The sequence below is a fragment of the Schistocerca piceifrons genome, chromosome 6 (genome assembly GCF_021461385.2).
Source record: "Schistocerca piceifrons isolate TAMUIC-IGC-003096 chromosome 6, iqSchPice1.1, whole genome shotgun sequence".
Classification (NCBI taxonomy): domain Eukaryota; kingdom Metazoa; phylum Arthropoda; class Insecta; order Orthoptera; family Acrididae; genus Schistocerca; species Schistocerca piceifrons.
In genome coordinates, this window is record NC_060143.1 from 196420197 (window position 1) to 196428124 (window position 7928).

The following is a 7928-nucleotide window of genomic DNA, read 5'->3' on the forward strand; positions in this document are numbered from 1 at the left end:
AATGCTCCTCGCTAGAGACAACAGAAAGTCGTTTCTCCATCGAAAAGTGACAGGTGGTGAAAAATGGATATATTTTGAGAATCTTAAGAGATGAACGTCAACAAAAGCAAAACGAGGATAATGGAATGTAGTCGAATTAAGTCGAAGTAGAGAAGATATAAAATGTAGACTGGCAATGGCAAGGAAAGCGTTTCTGAAGAAGAGAAATTTGTTAACATCGAGTATAGATTTAAGTGTCAGGAAGTCGTTTCTTAAAGTATTTGTATGGAGTGTAGCCATGTATGGAAGTGAAACGTGGACTATAAATAGTTTAGACAAGAAGAGAATAGAAGCTTTCGAAATGTGGTGCTACAGAAGACTGCTGAAGATTAGATGGGTAGATCACATAGCTAATGAGGAGGTATCGAATAGAATAGGGGAGAAGAGGAGTTTGTGGCACAACTTGACTAGAGGAAGGGATCGGTTGGTAGGACATGTTCTGAGGCATCAGGAGATCACAAATTTAGCATTGGAGGGCAGTATGGAAGGTAAAAATCGTAGAGGGAGACCAAGAGATGAATACACTAAGCAGATTCAGAAGGATGTATGTTTCAGTAAGTACTGGAGATGAAGAAGCTTGTACAGGATAGAGTAGCATGGAGAGCTGCATCAAACCAGTCTCAGGACTGAAGACCACAACAACAACAACATCAAACTTGTACGTAAAATTTCGCTTTAAAAATCTTTTTTTTTCTCTCTAACGGAAACAAACCAACGCGTTCCGTCACAGTGAGCGTCGCATGATAAGCAGCATTTGAGCTGATTCCAGTTACAGACTGCAGAAACGAAACTGCTAATGTCTGCCGAAATACCAGAGAAAATCCACCTGACGACTCTTATGAGGAATACCCTGTACGTTCGTTATTAATGCACCTGACGACTCTTATGAGGAATACCCTGTACGTTCGTTATTAAGAGTATATAAAGCGTTTGATGATTAACAGTGAAAGCTAAAATATGTGACTGTATAATTCGGAATAACACAGGCACTACAATACCACATTCATCCACCGCCAGTGGGCAAGCTACTTTCAAGTAAAATGTGTCACCTGTACGACAATACGCACAATGGATGTACTAGTACAGGTTTTAGGCGCATGGTTGACGACGTGTGGAAGTTTGGGTGTGGCCGTGAGCCGTGGGTCGTAGCCAAATGGTACGGTAACTGCTAGCGATAAGCGGGAAATCCAGGTTCGAATGCCGGACCAGCACAAATTTTCACTGTCGTCATTCCGTTCTACAGCTGTCGGTTGTCCAAACTCGCAATTGCGAATACATTTACTGTAAACGATAAGGGAGACAAAAACATTTCACTAGACGTGAGTCCTCAAACGAACCGCTTGAGAGATACGTGGTGACAAGCCGCTGCTGCCACCAGTATGAAATATTGTTCCAGCAAGTACAACTGTATTTTAGGCGTAAGATTTTTGTTTACGTGATTCATGTGTCGTCACCGCCTTTTGATACAATAGTGCGCTCGTTTCTGCTGTGAGTTACGAATTCTTTCTAAGACCTTCGGATGATCTAGGAGAAGCTAGCCAAGGCTGTAAAATTCGCTGCTCCAATTTTTCAGTTATGTCAGTGGGAGTGCTGCACACCTCACATTTGAGATGAGGCAGACTGAGGACTAGTAATCGTAGACAACCAGCTAAACGCCCTACTCGATCTACCCCTTCTGGACAATACTGGTGCGTTATACATCGTCTTACGGCCTCAGCAAAATATGCCGGTGCTACATCATGCATACATGCGAAAATTCTTGCATTTGCCGGCTCTTTTTATCTTCGGAATTGTGTGGATGATCTTTTTCCGAACGTCTGACACTACGAGGGTTGCCCACGAAGTGATGCACCGCATTTTTTTTTCTCAGCCGAAAACAATGGTACGAATGTGAAACGTTACGTATGTATTATTTTAAGTCTCCTGAGTGAGCGCACCTAGTTTCCGTCACTTCTGACAGATAGCGTAGCTGCAGTAATGTTTCAAAATGGCGTCTGTAGGTGATGTACGTTACAAGCAACGTGCCGTCATTGAATTTCTCACTGCAGCGAAAGAAACTGTGGGGAATATTCTCAAACGCTTGTGCAAAGACTATGGAGCGTTTTCTGTCGACAGAAATACTGTTACGAAATTAGAATTACATATTAATACCTTCAGCTGCTGACGGGCGTTGATATATATCAACGGGGACAGGTGAAAATATGTGCCCCGAGCGGGACTCGAACCCAGGATATCCTGCTTAGTGGCAGACGCTCTGTCCATCCGAGCCACGGAGGGCACGGAGGATAGTGCGACTGCAGGGGCTATCTCGTGTACGCCTAACGGGAGATCCACATTCTCACCTTGTATGTCCACACACTACATTCGTAGTGTCCCTACCCAACACACTCATTACTCGTGGAAGACATTCTTACCAAGTCCCGTAAGAGTTCTGGTAATATGTGTGCATCCGCACAGAAGAAGAAGGTCACGGCCGGTACTGCCAGAACTAAATACTTATGTGAATATGATGTCTGTTCTTTCGGACATGTCCTAAACTTGGTGCGTATGAATTTTTCTGAAGCTTAAACAGACTTATAAAAAAATCTGTTTTAATTCTGATTCACCCTAATTTTTCGTTACTATTTGACGTGTATTTCTCTGTACATTTTTGTACTTTCTCCTTTCGTCGATCAACTGAAAAATTTCTTCTGTTATCCATGGTTCTTCGGAGCTATATTCCCCGTACCTAAGTTTTTCTGCCAAACATCTGTGACTGCTCTTTTTAGAGTTGCCCATTGCTCTTCAACTGAACTGCCTACTGACCTATTCATTATCACAGTATCTATAGCCTCAGAGAACTTCAAGCGAATCTCTTCATTCCTTAGTAATTACCTATCCTACTTCTTTGCTCATGATTCTTCCTGACTACTCTCTTAAATTTCAGCCTCCTCTTCATCATTACTAAATTGAGATCTCAGTCTATATCTTTTAGCATTTAATATCTGATTTCGGAATCTCTGCTTGACCATAATGTAATCCAGCTGTAATCTTCCCGTATTTCTCGGCCTTTTCCAAGTACGCTTTCTACTCTTGTGATTCTTGAATACAGTATTCGCTGACTGGCTGAAATTTATTGTAGAACCCAATCGGTCTTTCTCATTTCTCATTCCTACTACCAAGCCCATATTCTCCCGTAACCCTTTGTTCTACTCCTTTCCCTATAAACGCGTTCAAATCCCCACTATCAGATTTTCATCTCCCTTTACGTACTGAATTACCCGTTCAATATCGTCGTACACTTTCCCTCTTCGTCTTCTGCTTCTAATTTCTGTATGTATACCTGAACTATAGTTGTCGGCCTTGGCTTCCTACCGATTCTGATGAGAACAATCCTATCGCTGAATGGTTCACAGTAACTCACCCTTGCCCTACCTTCCTATTCACAACGAATGCTACTCTCGTTATACCATTTCCTGCTGCTTTTGATTTTCCTATACTCACCTGACCACAAAAACTTTTCTTCTTTCGATTTCACTTCACTGACGCCTGTTATGTCTATATTGAGCTTTAGCATTTTCCTTGTTAGATTTTCTAAGTTTTCGACCACGTTCCAAATTCCACGCATCGGTTCTTAGGACTTTATTCTTTCGTGGTTATTTAATCCTTTTCTCGTGGTCATCTCCCCATTGGCAATCCCCTCCCGGAGATCCCAGGGCAACTAGTCCGTATCAATTTGACACTTTTTCAGTTACAGGCTATATTTCTGGTGGAAACACATTATGTGTCTTTAATGCAGTGGTTTCCATTGCATAAGAGTGTAACATGGCGGGGATTCGGTGAAGATACGTGCAGCCATATCAGGGTATTCCATGGGATCCACGGTTATTTTGCAAGGTCACACTACTGTCAAGGACTGTGTGACCTTTTTGGCTGATCATATCCAGCCCATGGTAGAATTTTCGATTGCGTTGAGCCGCAGTTATACAATATTTTTTTAAAAATAGCAAACCGCCGTTTGACTGTGTTTTATTATATTTATCGCTTGAACTATGCAGATTTCGGCGTTTATGCCATTATCAAGTACAGTGCTATAAGTCGTTAGAGCATTATTAAGTCACATTTGTTAAGGCTATTCAAAGTGGGTAAACAAGGCTAATACATGTCTTTAAGATGTAATTATCAAAGAATATCATTGTTTGACAGTTTCATCTTAAAGACGTGTTGGCATGTTAAGATGTGTTAGCCTTGTTTACCTGCTTGGGACAGCCTTAACAAGTATGACTTAATAATGATTTAACAACTTTTAGTACTGTACTTCATAAGGCATGAAAGCCGAAATCTGGATAGTACAAAAGACAAATATAATAATTCACAGTAAAGTGGCGGATTAATCTTTTAAAAACTATGGTGGAATGTTTGTTCCTCAATGGTGATGCTGTGTTCGAAGACGGTAGATTTCCGATTCACGATCGTCGATGAGTGGTTTTGTGAGCATGAGGACGAATTGTCGCATGTCCCCTGTCCATCAAAGTTACGTTATATCAGTAGTATTGAGCCTCTGTGGTCCACTTCGGAGAGAAGGGTGCATTATCGCTATTCGCCTGTATCATCGCCACCTTTAGTTGCCACTATTTTGCAGAAGGAAAGATACAAGATTCCCTTGAACACCATACAGGATCTGTACTACATTTATCCGTTCCGAGATGACTGGAAGCTGTTTTGATTGCCAATGGGTTTCCTACACTGTATTAGGCAAGGTAACGCGATGCATTTTCAGTGTTTCCAATTTTTTTCACTCTCCATATTTATGATACAAGGGTTGGAACTTTAATAGTGGCAACTATTTATTTACAGCTCGTACAAAATAGATACGTGTTTCAAAGTTTTAGTGACCTTCAAAGTAGTCACCAGCAGTGTGTATAACCCGTTGCCAGCGATGTGGAAGTCGTAGGATACTCTTAGCAATGCCAGTTGTGTTGACATTTCGAGCAGTGCGGTCTATTGCCCGACGAATCTGTAGCAGTTCTGAAGCGAATGCTGTTAAGTGTCTCCTTCAGTTTAGAAATCGAGTTGAACTCACGAGGGCTCAAGTCAGGGGAGTGCAGTAGGTGGTATAGCACTTAGCAGCCCCATCAGTCAAACAAATCAGTAACAGCTTGCACTGTACGTGCTTGAGCATTGTCCTGCAAAATGATGGTCAGGTCCTGCAGAAAATGTCATCACTTCTAAGCTGGTCGTAGGTTGTGTTCCAAAAATGAACAGCATTGAGACAGAAGTGACGACTCTTTCTGAAGGACCTGACCATCTATTTTGTACGAGCTGTAAATAAATAGATGCCACTATTAAAGTTCCAACCCTCGTACAATAACCAAATGTCGGGACTATCAACAAATTGGGTTTCACTAGGCATGGCCTACACCTAAACAGGACTGGGAATGGAAGATTGGTACAGCTGATTCAAGAAAGTATAGGGGGTTGATCTTGTGTCACACGTGGTCAAATACCTGTTGTCATGAGTAGGAAAAGTAAGTCTTTTTCGGATAAATCCAGACAACAGGTTCCCCTGCCTAAAGAATATGTCCAGCACTTTAAAAAATACTGGAAAAATCACTCACAAGACAGATTTTAACACTCCAAATATCGCACATACCAGAAGTCACAAAGAAAAACAAACCATTGGAAACAGTAATACAGGGCATTTCACAGACTTAACAATCCTCCATAAAAACAAGAAATCAATAAAAAATAAAATACAACTATTAGAAGTTGAGCTCCAATCTTTGAATTGTACAATTGTTCGTGTTACTGCAAACTGGTGTAAAGAGACAGAAATCCAACATGTATTGTTATCATCGTATGAAAGGGCTAACTCTTACTTCAGAACTACTTCAAGGGGTGGAGGATCATGCATTTATATCAGAAAAGGAACACAGTTCACATCAAGACCTGACCTCAGTTCAGTAAGTGAAGACAAACACTTTGAAATATTAGCTATTGAATTTACAGGGCTTATTATTACCAAGAAATTAATCATTTTATGTGTGTATAGATCTCCCAGTGGTAGTGTGGACACTTTTTTCAGTAAATTAACAGAAGTTCTAGATAAAGACTCAAGTGCAAAGGGCAACGTAAATCTGTGTGAGGGCACTAACATCGACACTAATATCATAAATGAATCCAGCAGCACCCTCATGATAAATTCGAAGTTTTGGGATGTCCCTATTGGTCAATAGTGCAACAAGGGTTACTACAATGACGACATCAGTAATTGATCATGTTGCCACAAATATGGACAGGCAAAAATGTGATGTAGCTGTAAAAGCACATCATTCATTTCTGGTCTGTGCACCGCATTACATTTTCAAAAGCTGTAAATCTAAACCAAGAGGTAGTTAATCTACATCGATTCTACTACAACTTGCTTAATGTAGCCTTTTACTTATTAAACAGCAATAATGAAGAAAGCCGACGTAGTGAAAGTGTTGTGTATGTCTTTTCTGATAAATTTGAGCTTGATATTTTTATTTCCTGCCGCTCATACTAACAGCAAAATAGCATAATAACGCCAAAATTTTTATTGTTGAAACTGAAATGAACTTTAGGTATGAAATTCTTCTGCCGAAAAGTGTCGGAAGAATCAGTAAACCTGAACTCTAAGATTATTTTCTTCATCTTCTTGAAATTTCTTTGCCTTCTTGAAATTATGTCAAATTTAGCTCTTTTCACCTCTCTCTCTCTCTATTCGTTTAGTCGGTTCCGACTCTTCGTGACCCTATGAAACCAAATCACGCCACTTTTTCCTGTCTTGCACTTTCTCCCGTAGACCTTCCAGGTTGGAACACATTGCTTCTGTGATGCCATCGATCCATCTCATCCTCTGCCGTCCTCTTCTTCTAGTTCCTTCAATCTTCCCCAGCATTAATGTTTTTTTTTTTTTTTTTTTTTTTTTTTTTTTTTTTCAGCGAGGCATGCCTTCGCACTGCGTGTCCAAAGTAGGTCAGCTTTTGTTTTAACATTAGACCTCCCAGGGAGAAAACTGGTTTTATTTGCTCCAATATTGATCTGTTGGTTCTCTTTGCAGTCCATGGAACTCTAAGAAGTTTCCTCCAACACCACAATTCGAAGGAGTCAATTCTTCGCCGTTCAGCCTTTCTATGGTCCAGGTCTCACATTCATACATCACAACTGGAAAGACCATAGCCCTCACAATACGGATCTTTGTTGCTAGTGTTATATCTCTGAACCTTATAACCTTGTGAAGGTTTGACGTCGCCTGTCTACCGAGCAACAGGCGTCTCCGGATTTCACGGCTGCAGTCGCCATCAGCAGAGATCTGGGAACCGAGATAACTGAATATGGTCACTACCTCCATGGTTTCTCCTGCTATATCGCACGAATTGGTAGGTGTAGTTGCCATAATTTTCGTTTTCTTCACATTCAGCCCAAGACCGGCCTTTTCACTTTCGTCTCTCACCTTCAGCGAGAATGTTCTCAATCCTTCTTCACTTTCTGCCAACAGCATCGTATCATCCGCGTACCTGAGGTTGTTTACATTTATTCCAGCTATTTTAATTCCTGTTTCTCCTTCATCTAGCCTCATATTCCTCATAACATGTTCTGCATACGGATTGAAAAAATACGGTGACAGTATGCAGTCTTGCCGGACCCCTTTCTGAATCTTTATCCATTTCGTTGTTCCATACATAGTTCTCACCGTGGCTTCTTGGTCAAGGTATAAAGTCCGGCCGGCCGGTGTGGCCGTGCGGCTCTAGGCGCTTCAGTCTGGAACCGCGTGACTGCTACGGTCGCAGGTTCGAATCCTGCCTCGGGCATGGATGTGCGTGATGTCCTTAGGTTACTTACGTTTAAGTAGTTCTAAGTTCTAGGGGACTGATGACCACAGATGT